Source organism: Lepidochelys olivacea (genome assembly GCF_965140295.1).
Source record: "Lepidochelys olivacea isolate rLepOli2 genome assembly, chromosome: 18".
In the NCBI taxonomy this organism is placed as follows: Eukaryota; Metazoa; Chordata; order Testudines; family Cheloniidae; genus Lepidochelys; species Lepidochelys olivacea.
Genome location: NC_140428.1, coordinates 16,039,646 through 16,065,856, shown reverse-complemented (window position 1 = coordinate 16,065,856; position 26,211 = coordinate 16,039,646). Strand labels below are relative to the sequence as shown.

Here is a 26,211-nt window from a genome sequence, read left to right as displayed (position 1 = left end):
CTCACAGCAGTGTTGTGAGGATAAACCCATTAAAAATTATGAGATGCTCAGACACTATGATAATGGGGCCCAGATAAGTACCTAAGTCACAGATGATCCATGCCTGCTGATAGTGGGTGGGCAGAGTGAGGGCAGCCGGCTTCAGCAGTGTTACTGAGCATGCTCAGTCTGGGTGAGCCTGCTCAGTACAAGCCAAGCAGCAAACCCGAGAGGGCACTTGACCCCACATACTCCCCCCACACTTTGCCTCTGAATAAGATGAACAGATTAACAAGCCCTGCTACAGTATGACACAATTGTTGGACTTGGTCTAAATGTTCAAAAGTCATTCATAATTTCGGGGGCCCTTAAAGGGATGTCTTCAGGAGGCTCAGCACCAGTCCCCTCTATGGTGTCACTTGAAAAGAGATATTGCAAGAGATAAGTACACTTACCACACACTGCGGGGGGGGGGGGGCGCTGCAAAGCCAGGGAGGATCAGAGGTGATTCTTTCTCCTGCAGGCCAAGGGTGAAGCCCTGAAGGCCACCAACAACTTTCAAGTCACATTTAGGGTGACCAGACAGCAAATGTGAAAAATCGGGACAGGGGGTGGGGGTGGAGGGTAATAGGAGCCTATATAAGAAAAGGACCCAAAAATCAGGACTGTCCCTATAAAATCAGGACATCTGGTCACCCTAGTCACGTTCCTCGGCCAAAGCAACGTTGAAAGAAACACCCCGAACTCTGGCTTCAAAATAAAAATCCTTTGGAACCCCCCCCTCCCCCCGTGGAGGCCCAAGGGCAAGGTTCCCAAGCTCTATTTTGGGGAAAGATCTTATTGACAACAGAAGAGGTGTTGACAGAGGAAAAAGCCAATGCTCTGATCAATGTTTAATCAATAAAGTCATAAACGCACAGAACTCTGCACTGGGTCCAAGACATATTCCCTTATCACAGAATCATAGAATCTCAGGAGGTCATCTAGTCCCACCCCCTGCTCAAAGCAGGACCAGTCCCCAGCTAAATCAACCTTAGTCATGGCTTTGATGAATGAAGCCCCCAGTGCTCTTCTGCCACTGGCTTGGGTAAACTCATTGCCAGGTCGAGATTCCTGGCATCTCCTTTCTGCAAAGCCATTCGCTCCACAGCTGATAAGCAGCAATGGGTTCTTACTCTTATCAGTCTGCAAGCACTTGCCCTGGAGGCTCAGTTGCACTCATTGGCATAGTTTTGCCTCCTTTGAACTGTGTGGAGGAGAGGCCAGTTGCGGAGGTAAGGCACAATGAGTGACTTCCAGTAGTTGTTGCAATGTTCTACAGGGCCATATTGCTGCCTATGTGTCATCCCCGCATCTGGTGTCCTTCTTAATGTCAAAGGAGAGAGAATCCTACAACGCAGAATGTGTCAGTACCCAGGTGATGGGTTATCACGTATCTTGCAGAGGACAGCGCTGTTACATTCCCTCTGCACGTGGATAATGGCCCCAACTCTGCGTTTTCCTTGCCAACTCACTTCCCAGCCCTGTGTGCTGTGTTGGGTTTCCCCTCAGGCTACAGACGCACTGACAATTTTTGGCCCGCCAGCCTTACTAAAGCAACATATTACACAACCACACAGTAGCACCTGTCCTGGTGAAGGATCCTAAAGAGATTTACAAAGAGGAACCACATCATCCACCACTGGAATGCAGCCACCTCTGAGGTGGAACACGACAGCTGTATAACAGCAGCTCAGTACAGGCAGAAGACAATACTATGATAAAAGTGAAATTACTGTAGGGTTTCCAGGGAAGGGGAGCATCGGAGTCTGACTCGTCTACATTGCCTTTCACCCCAGGATCTCAAAGCAATTTACATTAATGGATTTACTCTCACAGCAGCTCTTTATAGAGCTTGGAAAGTGAAAGCAGAGAGAGGTGGAGTGACTTGGTGAAGGTCACACAGGCAACACACGGGAGAGTCTGGGATAGAATCTATGTCTCTGTGACATTACCTAGGGTACAATCTGGATAGTTAAACAGCTGTGTCCCCTCAGTTCTCCAGCCTGGTGTGCCTTTTACTCTGCTTTACTGTGAGAGCAACCACTCCTGGTCTGCTCCCACACAGCCTCCAGCATGTAAATCCCTCCCAGCTACACCCTGTGAGTGCTATGGCCAGCCACTCATGAATTACACAGCAAGGAAACACCAGCAAACTCCTAATCGCAGGCTTTCCCCCAGAAATGTACATCTTGTACTGCCCAGCCCTCTCCTGAGCAACACAAGCTCATATAAAGTTTGTCATTTATTAATAGAAAATGTTATGCACAAATCCTGTTATCGCCAATGGAATTTCCCCAAACACTTCAATCCACGCACCCTGATTTAAATAAACTCAAAAACAAGTTTATTAACAACAGAAAGATCGATTTGAAGTGATTACAAGTAATGAGGCATAAAAGTCAGAATTGGTTATAAAGAAATAAAAGATAAAACATAAACTAATGCCTAACGTAACAAGCTAAGTGAATTTAAAGCAAGAGTTTCTCTCATCACGTCAGCAGTCTTACTGGCTGAATTCCTTTCAGACAGGATCCTTCCCTCAGTCCAAAGCTGTTTCTTTGATCCTTAGGTGTTGTTGTTGCTGTGGGTAGAGAGAAAGGGAGGAATCTTTTGGGCTGTCTGTTCCCTGTTCTTATACCTTTTCCTCTTCTTTGAGGATCATCTCCAGAAGGGATTCAGGAGACAGAAAGTTTGTGAGGACAGGAACCTCCAACTGCTTCTTTGCCAAAATGAACATTTCTCCCTCACACCCTTTTTCCTGCCAAAGAATGGCCACTTTACCAGGAGCCAGTCCATTTGATTTCATTGACACCTGTCTGAGCCTCAGTTTGCCTTTTGTCTCTGAGGAACTGGTTTGTGGCTGCTTCCCTAGATTTGGAATATGAATCTTATAACTTTACATACAAAGTTGCTACATATATTTTACCAGGACAATAAAGATCAGCAAATCCTGAGTTTTCAGATGATACCTTACAAGCCAGAGTTTGTACAAAATTATCCCAGTCTTGAAAAAGGGATATATGGACATATGGATACAGACTGTCACAGACTTCCCATCCAATAGTTTTGCCACAGGACAATCCTTCATGTTGGAGGTAAGTGTAGTATATTATCTCTCACATCTACACTGGGCTATGTAGGGCCACCCATCAGGTGCTAGGAAAATAGGGTGACCAGATATCCCGATTTTATAGGGACAGTCCCAATATATGGGGATTTTTCTTACATAGGTGCTTATTACCCCACACCCTCTGTCCCGATTTTTCATACTTGCTATCTGGTCACCCTATAGGAAAAGCTGTGAGGGACCTCTGAATTTTGCTTTGAGTTTTGGGGTTCAAATGAAGCCTGAAACTAAAAATGACACCACGAATTCTGAGACTTGACCTCAAACCCACTAGCTTTGCATAGTCTCATCTTGTAAAATGACCCAGATGTTGTAGATCATCTAGGTGACATTTTTAGATTAAGGAAAAGCACAAGAATGAAAAAACAACGTAATGTCCCCCAGCAGAGAGCAGAGAAATAGAAAGTGTGTGTGTCCTGGTCTAACAGGCTGCAGCAACTCAGAATAAAATGGCTCATCTCTGCACCCAGGGAGAGTTTTCAGGAATTTAAAGGTGCAGAACACAGCTGCGTTCAGTCCAGCCCTGTCTCAATTCCACGTGACATCGAGTATTTCTCAGATTTAAAGTAGAGATGGGGACAAACTCCAGAGTTGAACATTCCTGAAATTTACCAGGGGAGGGGCAGATTTTGCAAACTGTTCCTTTCTTAGTAAAGGGGCTGAACTAAATCACTGGATCCAAACCTACAGCAGGTCTAGCTAGGTAACTGAAAGTAGATGACCTTTTGTTTGCAACGTGCTTGCCCCATGAAATGACCTGTGGTCTCCCTGCCTGCTGCCAGGGGTGCTCTGTCGCACAAAGATGCAGAGAGAGTCGTGCTGTGTCTCTTGCTGTCCTGCAGACTTGACATTAGTTCTTTCTTGTAGCTTTCCTTTGTCTGAAACCAAAAGCTACCTTTGATTGAGAAAAGCAGGCTTTGCTCTCTGGCTGTGGGGGGGAAATTTTAACTAAGAGATCGGACCTCGAGAGCAGGATTGCAAACCCACAGCCAAAGCGTGAGCAAATCTCACAGCCCCACGTGAGACGGAGAGACACGTGGCATGCTGCCGCGGAAGTCAGACGAACAAGGGCAGCTGCCTCCCAGCCGCCTCTGAAGCAGCAGGTTGGGAGACTCCTCTGCATTTAAAGGTGCAGCACACCAAGATCTTCCTTTTCCCGTGACACAGCTCTGCACCCCCGCTGCCCCCAAACACCTCCCTGCACACTTGGCGTTGGGCACGTGGCTCCAGCTTTCGTGCAAACTCCTTTGCCTGCCTCTGTGCAGTCTCCATAGGATGCTTGTCAATGCTGGAGGTGCCATTCCTGATTCCTTGCTGCATCAGGACCTTCTCCTCTTGCCTCCAGCTGTCTTCACTGGTTCCCGGTGCTTCAATGGACGTTCAGCCTGGCCTCCTCGCCAGCCCCTGCTGACAGCCTCCTCTGCTGTCCTGACTGCCCCTTCGCCCTGCTGTTCTGATGCCAGGCAGGGCCCCTAGGAGCCCTCGCTGCTCACTAACCACGTACACCATTTATGCTGCGTCATCTGAAGCGAGAGGTGTGGGCGGGGGGGGCTCTTTTTAGATGTCGGCTACACTGGTGTTAACTCATCCTGAGCTACATCATTCAAAAGCCACATTTCCCTCCATGCTGGAGTTACCCCACTGCTGATCCCTGGACAGGAAAGAAAGAAGGGCCGAGTCTCGAGAGAGCACCAAGCCCTCAGACGCTGCAGGCTGCCCCCCTCTCTCGCTGTCTGTGCTGTCCCTCGTGGAGGGGATCCGACATCCAGCCCTTTCCCCGCACAGTGCTAGTTAAAGCCTGGCAGGCAGGGGAGACTTGAGCCTGCACATTCACGCAGGCTTTGCCATAATCCCAATAGGGCTGCGGTGATTCCTCCGGCAGCTTTTGTGCTTGGGGGCACTTGTCTGCTAGGAGCGAGGCAGAGACTGTACCCCCTCCCAAAACTGTTTCACGCCAGCTGTCAGAGGGGAATGAGTTTCCAATCATTTCTAACCTGGGCCAGAGAGAGGAAGGGTCTGTGTGTCCCATTCCTAGGGGCTGCTCTAATCCCGCCGAACTGGGGCTCAGGAATAGCCAGTCACGTTCTTGTTTACCAGCTGTTTGGGAAGGTTCTCCCAGACAGGTGTCCATTCCCACAAGCATTCGCGGTTATGGCTTCTAATCGCACCAATATCTCCCCCTCCCTATCTTCCCAGGTGTCTGAACAGTACCCCCTGGGTGCTTCCATATTGTACCTAAATAACGATAATTTACTGTCTATTAATTGCCTTTATGTCATTCCTTCTTCTCCAGGTTATAGCTCCGGGAACAGAAACAAAACCATGTGGTTTAGATGACCAATCACATACCCTGAGAAATGGGTCAAGTCAACAGTTTCTGGACACCCAAGAGGCTCAAAGTAGCCCTTCCAAACTAGTCCGTGAATACTTATGACTAAGGCTAAGATTATGTCATGGAATCCAGGACTTCCAGGGACTTCCGTGACATTGGGGGCCCTGGCAGCTGACCAGCTGCTGCCAGCAGCAGGGGACCTGGCAGCAGCCCAACCTCCATGGGCGGTGGGGGACCCTCTTGGGGCTGCCCAGCAGCTGCAGGTGGCGGGACCCCCACAACTGACCAGACGCCACCACTAATGGTGACCCCTGAGCTGCCCAGCGGCTCCGCTGTCACGAGCTCCTAACCAGCAGTGGCAGAGGGACCCCAGAGATGCTCAGCGGCTGTGGGTAAGGGGCCCCCCGCAGCTCCGAGACCTGCAGGGTGGCAGGGGGACCTCTCCCAGCCACTGGGCAATGGGGTCCCTGCAGCTCCCAGCTGCTGCAGGGCCGGGGCAGGATGCTGGACCCTCCTCCCTCCCCAGTTTGTCGGGTATGTTTTTAGTAAAACAGTCAGGGACAGGTCACCACTTCCGTGATTTTTCGTTTATTGCCAGTGACCTGTCCATGACTTTTATTAAAACACCGGGGACAAAATCGTAGCCTTACTTATGGCTACCAAACCCATTGGAAGGCAAATGTTCACACACAAGGGCTCAATTTGTCAGGTAATTAGTTCACGAGGAGTAATTTGACCGGCTCCTTCATTCTCATTCCCGGGGGGGATATGGTCCCCCTCATCCAGTTTAAAAGGCAGTGCCAAGTATTTGGGCTCTGGAGAGTTGAGAATTACAGGCTAGGAGCAGAACAGGTGCACTGTTTTTGTTTTAAAGCTGGTTTCAAAATCATTGTACGGTACATTCTGTGCCCTTCATGCCCAGAGCTCCGACAGCTCTAATCACCTAAAGTGGGACTCGCATTAGCCAGACTGAAGTGACAGAGCTGCTTTCCCGATGAATAACGGGGCTGTGTCACCAGCCCGGAAACAGGCTCTTTCTAGCGCAGGGCAGCCAAGTGTGCACGGCTCCCATAGAAAGGAAACGGGGGAGGAGAGGAGTGGATTGCTCCGAGAACTGGGAGTGGGAAGGAACATCAGAGATCTTCCTTGCTAGCTGGGCTGCCAGTTCAGATGCAGCCTAGGTCAGAACTGACAGACAGTCCAAGCCCACAGTGCGAAGTGTGTTGATGGTCACAGTCCAGCTCCTAGAGGATAGGCATTCAGATATAACCTTCCCTCACCCCCATCCCCCACCCCACTCACACTGCGTTTGGCACTAGCCTGCAACCTGCAGCCAAGACCTGCAGTGTCATGGAACCTCCAATGCTCTCTGGCCCCGAGAGGAAGTCCCAATGGGTCAGACGCAGGGCTGAAGTAAACGTCTTGGGGGTGCAGTGCAGGGAAGCTTGCGCTTGTTTTCTGTGGCTAACTAAAGCCAAGCACGCCAGCTGGCTTTAGCCCACCGTGTCTGGGAAAGGGCTGGCTCCCATTTTGTTTTCAGACATGCTGGGATCTAATTTGTCCGCGCAGCAGCCCCCACCCTAATAGCCACGTGCCATTGCTGATCGTACATCACCGCTGATCTCCTTAGGGCCTGATCCGCATGGTGGGCTTTGGATCATGTCCAACGGCAAAGCACGTGCTAAAGATGGACCATTATTTACGTGTTTCCAGGGGTGCCGGAACAATTTGTGGGGGTGCTGAGAGTCACAGAACCAACCGTAAACCCTGTATATAACGTAATCCACCTCAAACTAGAGGGTCCAGCACCCCTGCTTCCAGCATCTACACGTTTCTCTTAGGAAAGCTCCTTGGGTGGCATATTTAGCCAATCCCAGGACTCTGTTCCAGCCCGTCACAGAGGCATCTCCTGATCGCTTATTTATGTATTACCCCGATCCATGAGCCTCGCTCGGTGACTCCCAGCTGTCAGGGAACGATTGGGCTGTCAGCACCGCACCTCTCGCACCGGAGCTGGGGTCCAGATGGGGCTGGCTTCACTAACTGTGCAAGTTCTGCTGATGTTATTTCCGCCTTCTGTTTGCACGCTTTTTTATTGCGCCACTGGCCCAAGGGGGGTGGTTCGATGACAAAAACAGCTGGCAGGAATTCTCAGCCAAGCTGGTGATGCTGTGAGTCTAGGACTCCTTGATTAATCCAGTCACGTGCCAGCTTACACACACACACACACGGAGTTATGACTACAGACCATCTCACACAAGCACATCGGCCTGCCCACACATGAGCTCAGGCATCCTTTCCTAGCAGCTGCCTAGCATTTATACTACACCAATCCACGGGGTATCTGAGCTCCATAGTAGCCCTATGCAATTACCCCACCCCCACGCTTACACAATAAGCCATACACAAGCAAGTAAGAGGGAGGAAAAGTCAAGCTCCTAGTAAAGATCTCATTTCATCTCGGTCTTTGCAATTCCTAGGAATTCTCAGAGGTCTTCATTTTCTATGGGGAGATCTTCCCTGGGTCAGACTCCCAATGCCACTGATGTTGCATCATAATCTATAACATGGCTGGAAATGTAAATGGCTCTTCAATGACTCAGTAATTACACAACCAAGCAGCAGAAGCATTGATCTGCACAGCCGGGGTGGGGGTGGGGGGGGGTTCTTCTGCACTCAGGGTGCCAACCTGCGAAGCAGATGGGTCTGTGAGCGTTTCATTCTCACCAACCCCCTCTTGTTTAAAGGGGCCAGACAATGTGCTTGCAAATGAAGTTCTTGGGGTGAAACATGACACACTGGAACCCCATTCTCCTCTTGTTTACAGCAGATTTACACTGGTGTAACGCCATTGATTTACTCCTGACTGACACTGGGGTAAATGAGAGGAATCAGGCCCCAAGATTGCACCTGGGAACACAAATTATTGATACTAGACCTATTCCTGAGCCTTGAGTGCTCTGTGCATGGAGCCCAGGTACGGAGGAGATTGGACTGTGGTAGCTTGGTGCTTTCCCAGGTTGGCTGCCATCTTTTGCTCTAGTTTAAAGCTTTCATTAAAACAAAAATTAATCTCTAGCTCCCGTGGTGCTATCTGCCCGAGTCTGCAGAGGGCCTGAAACAACAGCTCAAAGAGGTATTATCTGCTTCCATTCACCTCAACTGGATGTTAACCCTGAACCCTAAATGATAACAGTATAACCATGACCACTTAAGTTTTTGGCAGCAGATTAAGGTATGCAAACAAACAAAAAAAAACAGAGGGACAATCATGTTATGAGGATCTGTGCAGTCTAATTCTGGCACGATGGGTGGGTGCAGCTTGAGAGATGGAGCTTGGGAGAGTACCACTTCTTTGGGGGGCCGGGGAGGGGGGAAACAACCAGCCTCGAGGATATAGATACAAGATGAATCTTAGGTTGGCAAAGTTTCTTGTTTTTATTTTGCTGGGGAGCAGGAAGAAGAGATGGGGCTGGGTACTTTTGTTTCCTAAACTTCTCTGGGTTGTGGTCTCTGAACCGCAGGATTCTGTGTCCCCAAGTACAGTGTCTATGCCTATGATACCTTGGTTATATGCACAGTATACCAGGTGCAACCCTGGATCAAGCAGTCTGAAGTGCTGTCTGCACTGGGGGTTAAGGTCAGTATAACTATTTTTCACACCCCTGAGCGACATAGTTATATTGAGGTAAGGGTGTAGTAAGTCAAATCTAGAGGCCACCGCTACAGCCGTATCCCGTAGCAACCAGCCCATCTGCTAATATAGTACTGACGAGCCCTACTTAAGCAGCACTTCACCCCAGGAGCCAGACTTCCCTGTGGTTCCCCGTTCTTGATGGAGAGGCACTTAGTGCTTTCGGTCTGATGATAATAATTACTGTATAATGTCTCTAAACCAAAGCTCATTGTTGTAATGAATATCACTGTGTCTCTGATATTTACATGGCAGTGATTTGTAAACCTGTTAGAACTTCCTAAATAGATTGAAAAAAAAAACAGATTCACTTTCCGGACTCACGTTTGGCAGCCAACGATCTGAACAAGCTTTTGCTACTGCGAAAGGCAAGCACAAGTCCAGTATGCATGTTTGTTTGGGTTGAGGTGTCACTTCTGCTCCATTCATTTTCCAGGCTTTGCTGCCCCATTGGCTCGCCATACAAATGCAGCGGATACTGAGGTGAAAAATCACAGCCATCAGCAGAAAGCCTTCACACCCGTTGGGTCAAGAATCAGTGTTTTAAATACTGATGTGTTTGCACCATTTCAGTGCAGTCTTAAAGGGCTCTAAGCGTGGACCTGCCCAGACGCCTCTGCTGAGGAGCACTGCGGAGGACGGCTGGCAGACCGAGAGACCCAGCGTTCAGGCATGCGAACAACAGAGCATGGCGTGACACCAAGGCTTGTATGGTGCGGTGCTGGGGTGAGATGTATGGCAGGCATCCAAGAGCACCGAGGAGTCTTGGGCCACATTTAAAGTGAGATGTAAAACTCAGGCCCTGATCATTAAAAGGCCCAGGTTAGGGGAATCTGAGTGTTAACCCCAGAGTCCTGAGAGTTCCAGCGATGGTACTTCCATTCTGCCTCCCTTTGTTCCCCTGGTATGATTCATTTGCTGACAGCATTCTTCACTCGTCCTGCACTACTGTGGTAGAAGTGGCTCGTCAGTACTATATTAGCAGATGGGCTGGTTGCTACGGGATACGGCTGTAGTGGTGGCCTCTAGATTTGACTTACTACACCCTTACCTCAATATAACTATGTCGCTCAGGGGTGTGAAAAATAGTTATACTGACCTTAACCCCCAGTGCAGACAGCACTTCAGACTGCTTGATCCAGGGTTGCACCTGGTATACTGTGCATATAACCAAGGTATCATAGGCATAGACACTGTACTTGGGGACACAGAATCCTGCTGTTCAGAGACCACAGCCCAGAGGTGGCCGCATTTCGTTATAATTCAGGTGGGAATTCATGGCATTGTAATTCAGGAGACAGTGCTTTCTCAGAGGCTGGTCCAAGACTGTGGCATGAAGGACTCCAGGCACTATGGACAACACAAACCTCCCCACCTCCCACTCCAAGTGCAAGGCACATTTCTTTGGCCTGCCTGCTCTAACAGATACATAGCAACAGTACGTTAAAAAAGCCCAAACCCTACCCAATCAAGACACTCCACTGCACGCACTTCTCCCCCTGGGGAGAGTTGCATAGTCAAGTTGCTTAATGCACTACTGGAAGGTGATCTGAGACTATAGCAATGGATCAGTTCAGGTACTGTCCCCCACCTCTGCTTCCATTGGATACAGGCAGAAGTAGCACCCCTGATCATAGGCCATCAGGGGAACCAAACCTAAGCTCTTCAGCCTCTGCCACTGGAGCTAAAGGAGTAACTCCATTATCTAGCAGCGGTAGTAGGTTCTTAGCCTTTCCTGTGGACCAGCCACTAGAGGGGAACAAAGACCCATATTCTTCTAGTGGACAACGTGACTGCCTGCTGCACCCCTCATGCTCAGGGCTAGTGTCTGAATCCCATCCCCAGCAGCTGGCAGGATTACCTCTGTGCTGCACACGTACGAGAGCTGTTTGTACTATAAAGACCAAAGGAAAAGGAAGCACGGGGGTTCGTGAGTGATGGCACCATCAGGCTGAAGTAGCGTTCTCCACCCACCAGTTTCTGCTCAGATGCTACCGGCACATACAAGCCTCCCTGTCCCACACTGAGCCGAGTGCCTGCTGTCAGGTGAAAAATGGACTCCACTAGACCATTCTTGTCACTACAACAGACTAGGTTGTATTCGTTCTTGATGGACCCCTGCTGCCTGTGCTCCTCCCGAGCATAGACGGGACGTGAAATGCAGTGTCTGGAGCTCTGATGTGCGTGCAAACACTGTGGACCTGGCTCCCTGATGCCAGTGACTAGTTAGGGATCGCAGCCCAGGGACAGCTGTATACCTGCCCCTTTCTCCTGTTTCCAGACTTGTCCCCGGGCTGCATCGCCAGTCTGTGTCTCCCTTCAGCTGTTTAGTCAGGGTACGGACCTTGTTAATGAACAGTAACTGGAGTTCACTCTGGACTGGTACTCTAGACACCACAGAGACTTCTAAAGGCTGGAGACCACCCGGCAAGCAAACAGCTCACACGGGGGAAGCCCTACTAGATACCTTATGGTTGGAGGGATCAGCCAGAGAAGAGGTTCCCCACTTTCTTTTGCTGAGCGCCCCTTCAGAGAATCATGTCCCATGTGTGCTCCCCTCTTTCTAAGAAACAGGGTGCCTGGAACCCCAGGGGCCAGGAACCCACGGGGGGTGGAGGGATACTCACCATGTGGCAGCTGGGGAACCTTCCACTCCCTGCTGCAGTTGGGTGGTCTCAGCTGCTGGGACACTGCTCCCTGCCCACCTTGCTCCCCCCTACCATACAGGGGAAGTGAATGGGGCCACACTGAAAGGGCTGGGGTCAGGAGGGGAACTGTGAGTACTGCCTCCCCGGCTGGGCATGGCCCCCTCCCGACCCTTCAGCAGAGCCCCGACTGATTTCCCTGCGCAGGCTCTGTCTGGCAGGGGAAGTGGACGGGGCTCCGTGCCCCAGGGCCAGGGTCAGTAGGGGGCTCTGTCTGGTAGTGGGGTCAGTACTCCTGAGCTGCAGCCTCCAGTTCCTGGCTCACAGAGTCCCACCGGCCTCACCCAGCAGAGGAGGGTAACAGTTGTAACAGCAGTGGGGGAGTGATAGCAGCAGGAAGCCTGGTCCAAGCAGCCGACACCACCTGCACAGAGCCTCGTCCAGGCCACTTCTCATGCTGGCCAGAGCCCCCTGCTGACTCCACCGCTTGCAGTGTAGACACAGCCACTGTGTGCACACAAGCCCTCAGGGACAGGAGTATCTGGTCCAAGGTGGCAAACCCAGTCTGCAGCTGAGCTGGGAACAGACCCCAAGTCTCTTGACTCCCAGGCTGGTGCCCACGCCACTAGATTACACTGCCTCCCTCTGCAGGTGCCTGTAGACATTTTCCAGCCTTTACCGAGGCACTGCTGCCCTCGCTTTCCTCTGGAAACTCTCGCCCGACCCTTGCTGCCTGCTGTCAGCTCCCCGGCTCTGCTTCAAGCCCGGGGCCGTGCCAGTCTCATATCACCAAGGCCCTTCGGTGGAACCCAGCCCAGTCTGACGTGTAACAGACAAAAGCGACAGACCCATGCGAGGAGCCAGGGCATAAGAAGCTTGAAGCGACAGAGAATTAAATTTCTTTGTCGTCCCTTTGTTTTCACGGCTAAATACCAAGGAGGTCAATCAGCTAAAACACACTTGCGAAGGAGGCTAGCCACAGCGCTGTCTGGGAGTGTGCTAAATATCCCTCTGACATGGGCAGCATGGGAGCACCAGGCTCTGTCCTGGGGCTTATTAATTAATTATATGAGCCAGGCAGAGGAGCAGCTGTTTCAACTGACAGATGGAGCACAGAGCGGGGCTCCGGGCTGGGGAATTTTCTTCCATTATGCAAAGCGGATTTGAATAATTAAAGTTTCAGCGATACTTTCTGCCATTTTTTATGCTGTTGTGGGAACAGGAACCAGAACAGCAAGCCCCAGTCCCAGGAGAGGGTCAGCAGGGCAGGGCTGTGTCTCTGGGGTAGTGTCCCTCACAGCAGAGAAGGGACGAGACTTGGGTGTTGTCATGGGTGGCGGGTGAACCCCGGGTTTGGGGAGGCTAGCCCCGGCCTGGACCACCCTTTCTACCCAAAGCCCTGCCCCTCTCGCCAGAACCCAGAGTCCTCCCCCCTCCCAGTGCAGCAGCCAGCCCCTCCACCCCCCACCCAGGCCGCACGAGTGCTCCCAGACCCGGAAAACCAGGTGGGTGAGTGACCAGTGCCCCCCCCCCCCGAGCCCCAGAGCACCGGGTGGGTGAGCAAGTGGGCAGCGCCCCCTCTCCCCCCCAGCCCCATGGAGCGCCAGCTGGGAGAGCAGGCAGTGCAGCCCCCCCTAGCCCTGGAAGGGCTGCAGCATGTCCCCCCCTGGTGTGCTGAGCAAGCAGCGTGGCCTCCCTCCCCCAGCCCTGGAGCGCAGGCCAGCCCCCGTCAGCCCCTCAGCCCCAGCCTGGGGCCCCAGTCACAGGGGGGAAGAGCCCCCTGCTGCAGTACAGCCCGGGAAGCAAGAAGGGGCCTGGGGGCCGAGTGTGGGTGGGGCTAAATAGGAAGGGGTTTCTTTATTGAGGCCTCTGGACTAGGGGAAACCTGGCATCCCAGCCTGTACCACTTCATGTCACCACCCAGGGGCTTGTGGAAGGCCCTGCTGACTCCAAGGCAGCTATGTTGATCTCGAGCCTGTAGAGGGCCCGCTGGGTATATTTAGTGTTCCAAGTTGATAAGGAAAGAAGAGAATCTGCTAACTGAATTTAAAATCCTAACACATCTCCTAACAGACAGGCTGGAGATTGGCCCTGTTCTGTTTGCCACGAAGATCTCTGGAGATACATAGGTAATATTGGCCAGAAGGACCATTAGGATCATCTCACCTGACCTCCTGCATCACAGGGGCTAGAGAACCTCCTCCCACCCCCATGATTCCTGACTCAAACCCAGATACCAGTGGCTTTTTTTTTTCTTTTTTTAGAAAGACAGCCATTCTCCATGTAAAGCACTGGAGAATCCATCACATCCTGCGGGAAGCTATTCCAACAGCTCATTAAGTGTCACTGCTCCCAACACGGGCCTTCGGTCAAACTGGAAATAAGGATTCAAGCCTCTCAGAAATGCAACGGTGCAGTACCCAGAAACCAGGCATCCCCATCCCAAATGACATCCTGTGCAGGGACTAGCCATAACTACTATTAACATGTGCCAGCAATGCCCCTCTGCCATGTACATTGGTCAAACTGGACAGTCTCTACGTAAAAGAATAAATGGACCCAAATCAGATGTCAAGAATTATAACATTCATAAACCAGTCGGAGAACACTCCAATCTCTCTGGTCACGCAATCACAGACATGAAGGTCGCTATCTTAAAACAAAACAACTTCAAATCCAGACTCCAGTGAGAAACTGCTGAATTGGAATTCATTTGCAAATTGGATACTATTAATTTAGGCTTAAATAGAGACTGGGAGTGGCTAAGTCATTATGCAAGGTAGCCTATTTCCCCTTGTTTTTTTCTACCCCCCCCCCCAGATGTTCTGGTTTAACTTGGATTTAAACTTGGAGAGTGGTCAGTTTGGATGAGCTATTACCAGCAGGAGAGTGAGTTTGTGTGTGTATGGGGGTGGGGGGGTGTGTGAGAAAACCTGGATTTGTGCTGGAAATGGCCCACCTTGATCATGCACATTGTAGGGAGAGTGGTCACTTTGGATGAGCTATTACCAGCAGGATAGTGAGTTTGTGTGTGTGGTTTTTGGGAGGGGGGTGAGGGGGTGAGAGAACCTGGATTTGTGCAGGAAATGGCCCAACTTGATTATCGTGCACATTGTGTAAAGAGTTGTCACTTTGGATGGGCTATCACCAGCAGGAGAGTGAATTTGTGTGGGGGGGTGGAGGGTGAGAAAACCTGGACTTGTGCTGGAAATGGCCCAACCTGATGATCACTTTAGATAAGCTATTACCAGCAGGACAGTGGGGTGGGAGGAGGTATTGTTTCATATTCTCTGTGTGTATATAAAGTCTGCTGCAGTTTCCACGGTATGCATCCGACGAAGTGAGCTGTAGCTCACGAAAGCTCATGCTCAAATAAATTGGTTAGTCTCTAAGGTGCCACAAGTACTCCTTTTCTTTTTGCGAATACAGACTAACACGGCTGTTACTCTGAAACCTACTATTAACATGTAAAGCCCTCAGTTATGTTGGACTCCGGTAATTGATGGACAGTCTTTCACCTCCTCCCTCTGTGCACGGGACCCGAGTGCTCACTGATTCTCGTTGATTTCAACACACAGACCCTCAGCGGCTTTTTGATGATGGGCATTGACTCTATTGCAATAAATCTGACTCGTGACAGGAAGTATTTCCAGTGCTTTTGCACAGGGCTGGGAGACGTGGGCTCGTGTCCCAGGTCTGCCATGGATTCGTTGTGGATTTGAATAAATCACTAATTCACTTCGCTTGCCGTTTCCCCATCTATAAAAAAGGAATACGGTTCCCAAGACCATGGTGTGCTGTAAAGGGTTAATTAATGTTTGTGAGGTGCTTTAAACAGGAAAAGTACTTTGCTTTATTATTACCAGACCCACAGATCCACTCTCGCAGAGTCTCTGTCGAGGCTGTCAAGAGCTGCCAAGTATCACACTGAATTGATTCCAGGCCTGCTTGTGTGTTTACATAACAGACGATGGACAGAAAATGTAACATGCAAATACAAGGAAATGCACGTTTCGCAGACCTCCTTGCTGTCCATGGGAGTCGGGGGGTGGGGCTCTTCTTCTGAAAGGAAGAGACGCAATCGCTCGGCCTTACAATCATAGAATATCAGGGTTGGAAGGGACCTGAGGAGGTCATCTAGTCCAACCCCCTGCTCAAAGCAGGACAGGACCAATCCCCAATTTTTGACCCAGATCCCTAAATGGCCCTCTCAAGGATTGAACTCACAACCCTGGGTTTAGCAGGCCAATGCTCAAACCACCAAGCTATCCCTCTGCCCAGTTAAAAATGAAATAGCCTCCTCTGAGAGCCACTGAAATCCACGGACCAGAAAATGGATACAGTGCTTGTGCCATGCTCTGAAATGAAGCTTGCTGGCTTTCTTTGCTGCTGCTGCCCTTATGTTTCAGCACCTTGCTCCTACAAGGGGGTGTAAAACAGAGACACAAAACTCACAGGGAGGCAACAGAACCATCGGAAGTGGCTCGGAAGCTGCCAGGGTCCCAGGGCCGTGATGACTGGAGAGATCAGCCCCCACTGGGACACTGGACGCAAACCCACCTGCCTCTGACACGAAGGGCTCTTGGCGTTCAGAACCAGAGTCCACAGCCTGTCTCTCGTGATACCCAGCTGAAAGTTTACCGAGTGGCTGGAAAGGGTGTGGGAAAGGTCTGTATCCATGGTACTCGCCTCAGCTGCAGATTAACAGTGGATCTGTGGATCCCGGACCCAGGGTTTGTCACCAAAGAGTAGTAGCCAGCAGCGATCCTCACACCAGTTTGGCACCTACCAGACCAGACACCGGCGTAGGCTGCAGTCCAGGCCTTAGGAGCAATGGATGATAGCAGAGCGTCTGCGTGGCCTGTGAAGTGCATGAGAGATGGAGCAGAATCAGCCCTGCTTGCTTTGAGGAATGGCCAGCAACAAGATCAGTGATGGGAGGAAGTGAATGGTCTTGCCCTGCCTTCTCCAAGGCACCTTCAGTCCACAGAAGCTGTAAGGTGGGCCAGCCCAGCCCTGCCCACCCCAGAGAGCATCTGATGAGAGGCAGCAGCAGAAGGGGGCTGGCCTTGCTCCTTGCAAGAACCTGGTAACCAACACCAGCAGAGGGTTCTGCAGCCCTCCCACCTCGCAGGGCCCTGAAGCTCCAAGCCCGAAGATCTACACTTTAATTAAACCGCCCCTTCGCCCAAGCCCGAGTCAGCTGGCATGGGCCAGCCATGGGTGTCTAATGCAGTGTAGACATACCCTAAAAGGCTTGGGCTGGGAGTGAATGGGGAGTGGGAAGGCACACAGCAAGCTAAAGGCCTAAGTGACCACAGGGGAGCTTTCTGGCTCAGGCTCTCCACTTGCTATAGATGAGCTAATTCTATCCTTGCTTGAGACCTTCCAACCCAAGGAAGCCGAGGCATTTTGAAAATCCCATGCGGCATCTGTCTACATCTTTAGCTTTCAGAATCTGGCTCCACCCTCGCGCATGGGCTGTTGCATCAACTTTCTTAACAGTGATCGGCCCGGGTTGCAAAGTTCAGCTCCCCAGCACTCCGGGCGTTTGGCTCCAGGGTTTTGGTTCAGCTCATGGCACAGACAAAAGCCAGCTGGAAAGTTTAGATTCAGATCAGGCTCTGATATGGAAACAGCTATTTGGGTAGAACAGGATCTGCCACTCAAAGGGCTGCTGGTTTATTATGGCATTTCTTTAGGGTAAACTACAGGCTGGTTATGGTGAAAACGCCTTGGCCACCTGAGCTGGTAATTTAGAATCAGACCATGCCGATGTATCGGCCTCTCACACGCCGTGCCATCACATCGCAGTGTGGTGTGGTCACAGTCCAGCATTAGCTTTCAGAGTCGCAGCCGTGTTCGTCTGTATCCGCAAAAAGAACGAGGAGGACTTGTGGCACCTTAGAGATTAACACATTCATTAGAGCATAAGCTTTCGTGGGCTACAGCCCACTTCATCGGATGCATAGAATGGAACATATAGTAAGAAGATGTATATATACATACAGAGAAGGTGGAAGTTGCCATACAAACTGTAAGAGGCTAATTAGTTAAGATGAGCTATTATCAGCAAGAGAAAAAAACTTTTGTAGTGATAATCAGGATGGCCCATTTAGACAGTTGACAAGAAGGTGTGAGGATACTTAACATGAGGACATAGATTCAATATGTGTAATGACCCAGCCACTCCCAGTCTCTATTCAAACCCAAGCTAATGGTATCTAGTTTGCATATTAATTCAAGCTCAGCAGTTTCTCCTTGGAGTCTGTTTTTGAAGCTTTTCTGTTACAAAATTGCCACCCTTAAGTCTTTTACTGAGTGGCCAGAGAGGTTGAAGTGTTCTCCTACCGGTTTTTGAATGTTATGATTCTTGATGTCAGATTTGTGTCCATTTATTCTTTTGTGTAGAGACTGTCCGGTTTGGCCAATGTACAATGGGGAGGGATAGCTCAGTGGTTTGAGCATTGGCCTGCTAAACCCAGGGTTGTGAGTTCAATTCTTGAGGGGGCCATTTAGGGATCTGGGGCAAAAATTGGGGATTGGTTCTGCTTTGAGCAGGGGGTTGGACTAGATGATCTCCTGAGGTCCCTTCCAACCCTGATATTCTATGATTCTATGGCAGAGAGGTATTATATCACGGCAGATTTCTAACAAAAAATAAGGATTAACCTAAACAGAGCTTTCAACCCAAAAAGGATGGTGAGCCAGATGCTGCCTGAAATCCACGAGGGACTCTGCTATTCATTTCACAGGGAAGGTGATTGGCTACCATTGGGATGGACGGCAGTATAAACCCTAAGATAGAAAGAAAGATCAATAGACGCCCACCCACAGTCTCCGGGCACCAATGGTGTGGTGATATAACAATGGTCATCATATGACAGTTTTTTGCTGCAGGCTCAGTGAAGAAAGGTAGCACTTCTAGGACTTCCACACATAAACCTTAGCAGGAGTGAGATAAGATTGTGAGAATTGACCCTTGTTGCCACCCCCACCACATGCTTCCCTCCCTCCCACCAGAGGGTTAGAATTCAATATCTGCACCTCATAAGCTTTATGGTTTCCATCACATGCCCTGTTTTATCTTCATCTTCTGGTTAACAATGTGTTTCATTTGCAGCAAGGAAGGGTGGATCTCAAAGGGGGTTGTGCATTTTGAAAAGGTTCTGTAAATGCTCTGCAAGTGTCTCCTGATTCCCCCCCACACAGAGGGCTGCAGGCTTTAAGGCTGAGATCCAATCCTTGGGTGGGGTTGAACCTTTCCCCAAAGCTTGTTCACCTTATTAAAATTAATGGTCATCCCACAACATGCTCTATGATGATCACCGTCTGTTCCACATTTCCTGAGCTGTGTTCTCAGTCGGGGTAACATATGCCTAAAAACCGTATGGAGATAGTCAAACTAACAAGGCATCTGGTGTGAATCTGCACATCCCCCATACACCAATCCTGCTGTTCTCACCTCCTTCAGATCCAGGTGAGCTGAAAAGGAGCAGGCTGTCTTGAGGCGTAATCTCAGGGGGCCTTAACCCTACGCTCCTCCTAGCAGGATCCTGTAGATTTCTAGAGGTAGCTCATTATTGAATGAATTTTCAATGACGAAGGCTCCTCCCCCAGGAAGTGGATTGCAGCTTGTGGAAATTGCCACTGAAGTTGTATTTTACTTGATGCATCACTGCCCAGGGTCTGGTTCTGTTACATGGGCATATTTGATGTTGCAGGAGTCTGACAGAGGAAGGTCTTATCGCTGAAGATGATCTCTGGGTGTGGAACCCCTTCATGCAACTGCAGAACACAGGCTGAGTCAGCAATTTTATCTCTGACATGTGCTGATGCAGCACAAATCTGAGATTTTGAGTCCCTAAAACACAGAGGATTCTTCTTGGGATGTGGGGGGAGGGGAAGGTTGCACGCCACCCCTTCTCCAGTCTCCAGAGCAGTCCTGAACGCCCGCAGACCCGTCAGCAAACCAAGATAAACACAACGGGAGTGTACGCGGAGATGGGGAGTCAATGTTATGAATTTGCTGAAGTGTCAGCTAGATTTGACCGCCGACATCTACCAAACTAGGCATGCCAGTTCGAAGTGATTGCCAGCATCTGAATGGAGTTAATTACGACGACCCCTTCTATTGAGACGGGGGAACGCTGGCTCCGGCTATGTCTACACAAGAGACCGGACAGTGGCAAGGCTGTACTCATGCCTCTGTGCCACTGTAAGCTAGCTACGTAGCTGCTCTGTGCCGACGAGAGAGAGTTCTCCCGTCGGCATCATTAAACCATCCCCACCGAGTGGCGGTAGCAATCTATGTGCCATTGTAGTGCTTTAATGAAGGCGCTCGAAGCCCGTGGGAGACACCTCTCCTACGAGCTAGTTAATCCACCTCCCCAGGTGGCAGTACGTGTGTTGACAGGAGAAGCTGTTCCATCGACCTAGCTCCGTCTACGCCTGGGGGTAGGTCAATATAACTACATCGCTATGGGGTGTGGATTTTAACTGAAGTCGCCGTCACTTAGGTCGAGCATGTCTTCACCAGACCCGCTAAATCGACACCGCTGCCTTGATCGCAGCAGTGCCAATTTAGCTGGTAGTGTAGACGTGACCTAAGTAATTCTCTGAGGAGTGAGGCTGCTCCTTGTTTTGAAGCATTTTTCAGATTGCAGTCCTTGCTATTCTTAGTCTTTGGTTTGAAAACATCCAAACAACGCTGACTGTTATTCTTTGAGGATCTCAAAGACCAATTTACCTGGGCTGGAAAAGGAGAAACACGCATTTAGCATTACTGGCTTAAAATCCTAAATATGGTTCCTTGGGGGTCTCACTAGAAAGAGCGTAGATTCAACCAGGGCACTTTTAGTTACTTCTATTAAAGAACACAAAGAGAAACGCAATCTCAAAGAAATGAAATCTCAACAGGACAGCTCTTCTGGATTCTTGAGCTTCCCATATGGTGGTCTCAGTTTTATCACCTGTTTTTAGGGATGGTTAGAGAGGGAAACTCTCTAATTTCCTATTGGACACTTGGAAATCAGCTCTCGGATTTCAGCTCTTGCAGTTTCTTGCCTGCTTCTGTCAATATCTATAGATGGTGTGGGTGTGTCATAAAAGGACTGAAGGTATTTTTTATCAGAGGCTTTTTATGTTTTATTCATTTCAAGGATTGTATTTCTCTATTATCCAGACTAGTAATTGCAATTCCCTGCCTTTTAAAGGGATTTCTTGTCATATTTCAATGTTAGGTGTTTATATCTTTCAATATTCCTTGTCCTGCTGGTGCTATACAATCCACGTCACTTCTAGAGTGCAACCATCATTTGTAGAGAAAACAAAATACCTTATAATTCCTCTACTGTAGTGGACATAGTCCATACATTCTTTGATTATATCCAGTACCTTTCATTTCACGTCGTTCAGCACTTACTATATGCACCAGAGACATCATCCACATATAGAGCGACAGCATGTTTGATTCATAACACAGACAAATGTAGAGTTTCTAATTTGGGGTGAAAACTTGAACTGGACTTGAATCAGGAAACTTAACCCAACTAACACAGCAAGCTATTTCTAACTGGTTTAAGCTTTCCTGCCACCTCTTAAACTTGATTCACTCACAGGATTAAATGGGTCACTCTGCATAGGAAAGCAGGATGTTACTCGATCAACCTTTTGGGGGTTCTCACTGCAGGTGCAGAGAGACACACATTTGAGCCGTATGTAAATTGTGAGATTCTTGTCTAAACAACTAACAATCCTTTTATTTAGACATCTCCATTTGTGTTCCTGGGGGAGGAGAAACTTCAAGTTTAGCTGATCTGGGATTCTTTAGACAAAGTGTCTCTCACAGAGTGAATTATCTAACGTATCTAATTATCTAGACCATCCCTGACAGGTTTGTGTCTAACCTGCTCTTAAAAATCTCCACAATGCTCTTAAAAATCTCCACAAATCTCTGATGGAGATTCCACAACCTCCCTAGGCAATTTATTCCAGTGCTTAACCTCCCTGATGGTTAGGAAGTTTTTCTTAATGTCCAACCTAAACCTCCCTTGCTGCAATTTAAGACCATTGCTTCTTGTCCTATTCCCAGAAGTTAAGAAAAACAATTTTTCTTCTTCCTCCTTGTACATACTTGAAAACTGTTATCATGTCCCCTCTCAGTCTTCTCTTTTCCAGACTAAACAACCCCCTTTTTTTTTTTCAATCTTCCCTCCTAGGTCATGTTTTCTAGATCTTTAATCATTTTTGTTGCCCTTCTCTGGACTTCCTCTAATTTGTCCACATCCTTCCTGAAATGTGGCACCCAGAACTGGACACAATTCTCCAGTTGAGGCCTAATCAGTGCAGAGTAGACGGAAGAATTACTTCCCATGTCTTGCTTACAACACTCCTGCTAATACATCCCAGAATGATTGCTTTTTTTGCAACAGCATCACACTGTTGACTCACATTTAGCTTGTGGTCCACTATGACCCGCAGATCCCTTTCCGCCGTACTCCTTCCTAGACAGTCATTTCCCGTTTTGTACGTGTGCAACTGATGGTTCCTTCCTAAGTGGAGTACTTTGCATTTGTCCTTATTGAATTTCATCCTATTTACTTCAGACCATTTCTCCAGTTTGTCCAGATCATTTTGAATTTTAATCCTATCCTCCAAAGCACTTGCAACCCCTCCCAGCTTGGTATCGTCCGCAAACTTTATAAGTGGACTCTCTGTGCCATTCTCTAAATCACTGATGAAGACATTGAACAGAACTGGACCCAGAACCAATCCCTGCCGTAGTAGTAGAGGTCTAGTCACCCGCTGCTGGCTGTTCAGACAATCTCTGCATTCCTAGCTCTTTTAGCCTTTCCTCGAGTGAGCCACTGCAGTTGATCGTTGATGCTGCTCTGCTGTGAATTCACTCCAGTTCTGCCCCTTCCTTGCTTCCATCGCACCGTACACTTCCTATGCAGCCTGCCTTGCAGCTCTTCCGATGTATCTCAGCCATTAACTTTCCGGCTTCCTGCTACTCCAAGATGATGCCCCCTCCCCTCACATAACACTGACTCGGCTGCTCTATCGTGGATTTCTAAGGTGCTATCCCCGTGGTAGTGAATCACCGTCACCTGCCCATTCCCACGCTGGGCCTCTCCTTTGAATTCTGACAATCAATGACAAGCAGCAGTTTTGCAGTTTGGGCAAACATGCAGTGTCCTCTATTGGAGACTGCCAAACTCATTTCGCTTGTGACCCAAGTCACGTTTGTCTTTCTTTCACCAGCGATGACAGGATAGAGACCTGCCCAACTCACAGAACCAAACAGTGGGAAACTGGTTTAGAATCATAGAATATTGGGGTTGGAAGAGACCTCAGGAGGTCATCTAGTCCCACCCCTGCTCAAAGCAGGACCAACACCAATTAAAACACCACTAGGTGCCAAACCTACTTCTGATTGCCCCCTTCACCTCCTGCACTCACTCTATTTATGACTGAGAGGAAGGTCTGTGTCAGCCCAACCCCTCTGCAGGATGGAGAGAACTAAAGGTACATCCACACGGCAATTAAAATCCCCCGGCTGGCATGACTCGGGCTCACATGGCTCAGGCTAAGGGGCTGTTTAAGTGTAGTGTAGACGATCAGGCTCAGGCTGGAGCCCTGGCTCTAAGATCCTGCGAGGTGGGAGGGTCCCAGAGCTCAGGCTGCAGCACCAGCCTGGATTAAAACAGCCCCTTAGCCCAAGCCCTGCAAGCCTGAGAACTTGCCAGCCAACATCCTTATAGAAGGTGCCTGTCCTGCAGCCCTAGGGGAAGTACAAGTTAATGCAGCAGCCATGAGAGGTGTATCTCCTTTCCCTGCAATGGTGCATAATAAGGGCTGCACGCTTCAGAGCTTAGGCAGGGGGAGCTCATTGCACACAGCAGGGGCTCCTGGCACCCTGCCATGCCCCCAGCAAGCTGACCGTGTGGCCCCCTCCGGTCCTCCTTCCTTTCAGTCCTACTTCCCCAATATCTACCCTGCCAGCCACTCTGTGTCAACCCCCATTCCCATATGGCAAGGGCTCTGTGTTCCCCTGCATTCCTGCCTTTCTTCCACAGCAGGATCTCCCAGTCTCCCCCACACCAGGATTTCTGCGTGCCCTCACCCCTGCTCCTCCTCTATATCATTCTTCTCCCCCATGCCAGGGGCTGTGTGAATGCCCCCCCTTGCCCTCCCTTAGTTTCTCCCCCCAACATTTGTATTGATCTGGGAGGAAGGATAAGCCATTCAGGGTGTCAGCATATTAAACTCTATTGGGAGGATGGGCTGAGATGAGACTGGTGTCTCGTTATGCTGGAGGATGTTAAGGGGAGCCACCAACCACCAGTTCTTTGATCCATAGATAACTGTAGAGGAACTTGAAGCTGTGGCTGTACTAAACAGATGGCAGGGGCTCGCCGGCTCCCCAGTTTCTCCCCAGATCAATAGGATTCTGGCCTAGAACGTTCCCTGAAATCCTGGAATTGATCAGATGCGGCATTAAAAAGCTATCACATTACAGACAGACAAACCACAGAAATGCCATCAAGCTTACTAGCTCGGACAGCCATCCTGGATTTGACTGACACACACAGAGTGATTGATTGGCAGTAGGTATTAAGCCATGATCAAGTTAAACAGAAAAATGTCAAGGATAAAAAAAAAGAAATGTATTCCCGTGCAGCTTGTGGGAGGGAACTCAAAAGCAGCAAACAGGAGGCAGAAAAGCAGAAACCAGAGAGGAAAAAAACCCCCACGCTTCCTAAGTAATGTAGGATCTATAAATAAATCAGCTAACAAACACCAGCTTTTGGGGAGATTTTAAATCTGCTGAAAGAGACCCTGTCACTATAAAAGTCAAGCAATTAAATAAAGATTCCTTACTGCTGGCACCAATAATATCACAGAAAATTAAAATGTTAAGTTTTGTGTTCAGATACCACAGAGATAATTGTATGATCATTAGAGACACAAACAAACAGATCGATAGAATCACTACAATCTTTGGTACTGTACTTTTCACCATTTATGGTGTTTGTTTAATTCTTGCATTTCACTCAGTTCTGAGGGTAGAACTAGACTGGTTAGTTTCATAGTGGTATACAGTCAGTTTCACTTCCCAGCTCTCAGGGACTACCTAGCACAATGCTGCTGTGGGGAGGTTCATTCATAACCTTTAAGAAGGAGGATGAAGTCACCCTTTCAACCCCCAAGGCATTTTCATTAGGTTTAATAACCCCACCCCACTCCAAAAGCAAACACACAAACAAAACCCCACTACATTTTGGACCTGAGTTGGTAGACGCTACAATGTCCCTTTAAACATCCTTACGCTGCAGATAGGATAAAGCACATTCCAAACCAGAGCCCTCACATTAAAAGGAGGAACTTTAGAAACAAAGCCATTTTTGATTATTATTTTGGCTGCTTTTCTTTTATCCTAGTATTCTAGAGCTGCGTTGCATTCTTGCTGGTGTCATAGCATATGCTGCCGGAAATGAAAGCAGGAGACTGTGCTTGCCTGGGTGTTATCTGTAGCGTGTGTGGGAATGGGAATGACAACAGTGTGTTTGCATGAATAGTGGATGTGTGTATGCAAATGTGCCATGTATGAATGTGGCATATTTGCATGCAAATGGGGTGCTTGTGTGTATAAACATGGTGTGTATGTATATGGATGGATGTCTGTGTTGGAAGGGGAAAGGGAGAGCAAGCTGCATGCTGGTACTTTATTTATATTGCAATAGTCCTATGCAAATTTCCTGGATTTTGTAGCCCCAGGAAATTGGATTTCAACTGGGGAAGAATGCTTTGAAGGACTATCATCTGGAAATATGCAGTACCACGAGTTCCTCAGTGAGTGTTTGGATATGCCAGGCTCCTCTGGCTTATGCAGGAATGGAAACACAGGAACAAAGGCCTTATCCTTTACAGGTTTGGGAGCTCAGGGTGCCCATCAAGTATCCAACCTATTGGTTTTAACGACAATTATTTACACTTTGCTAAAATGGGGGTCTCTCCTCCCCCCCCATCTGAGAAGAGCTCTGCGGGAATGTGCTCTCTGCTCAGCAATATTAACAAGAAAAGGAACCGGAAACCATCAAAGGAATTCAGGGAACTTACCAAGTAGAAGAACAGGAGAAGCAGTGCCTGGCTATAAAACAGCTTTCTTAAGCCTGCAGCTGGTTGGCTCTGCTGCATTTAAAGGAACAGTCCCTAGAAAAGCATGCTGGGAAAATAGTGCTTACAAGAGGGCAGGCAAGCTGGTCTCAGAAAGACACCAAAGGGATCAGGAAGTTACTATGAAAAGTGCTCTTGAGTTGTACATTTCCCGGCTATACCAAGAGCCCCTTATATGGGGATGCTTCCATCCTTGCTGGGCCCTTCTGTG

At 49.1% G+C, this 26,211-nt stretch overlaps 1 long non-coding RNA gene across 1 annotated transcript in view; it reads right to left on the bottom strand.

Annotated features, from left to right (window-relative positions):
- The window catches only part of LOC311533019, a 71,912-nt gene extending 45,913 nt beyond the window's left edge, over nucleotides 1-25,999 (bottom strand). The window contains exon 1 of the long non-coding RNA XR_014714484.1: nucleotides 25,944-25,999. This is a non-coding gene — a long non-coding RNA (uncharacterized lncRNA). The remainder of the gene's footprint in view (nucleotides 1-25,943) is intronic.
- Nucleotides 26,000-26,211: the final 212 nt, after the last annotated feature.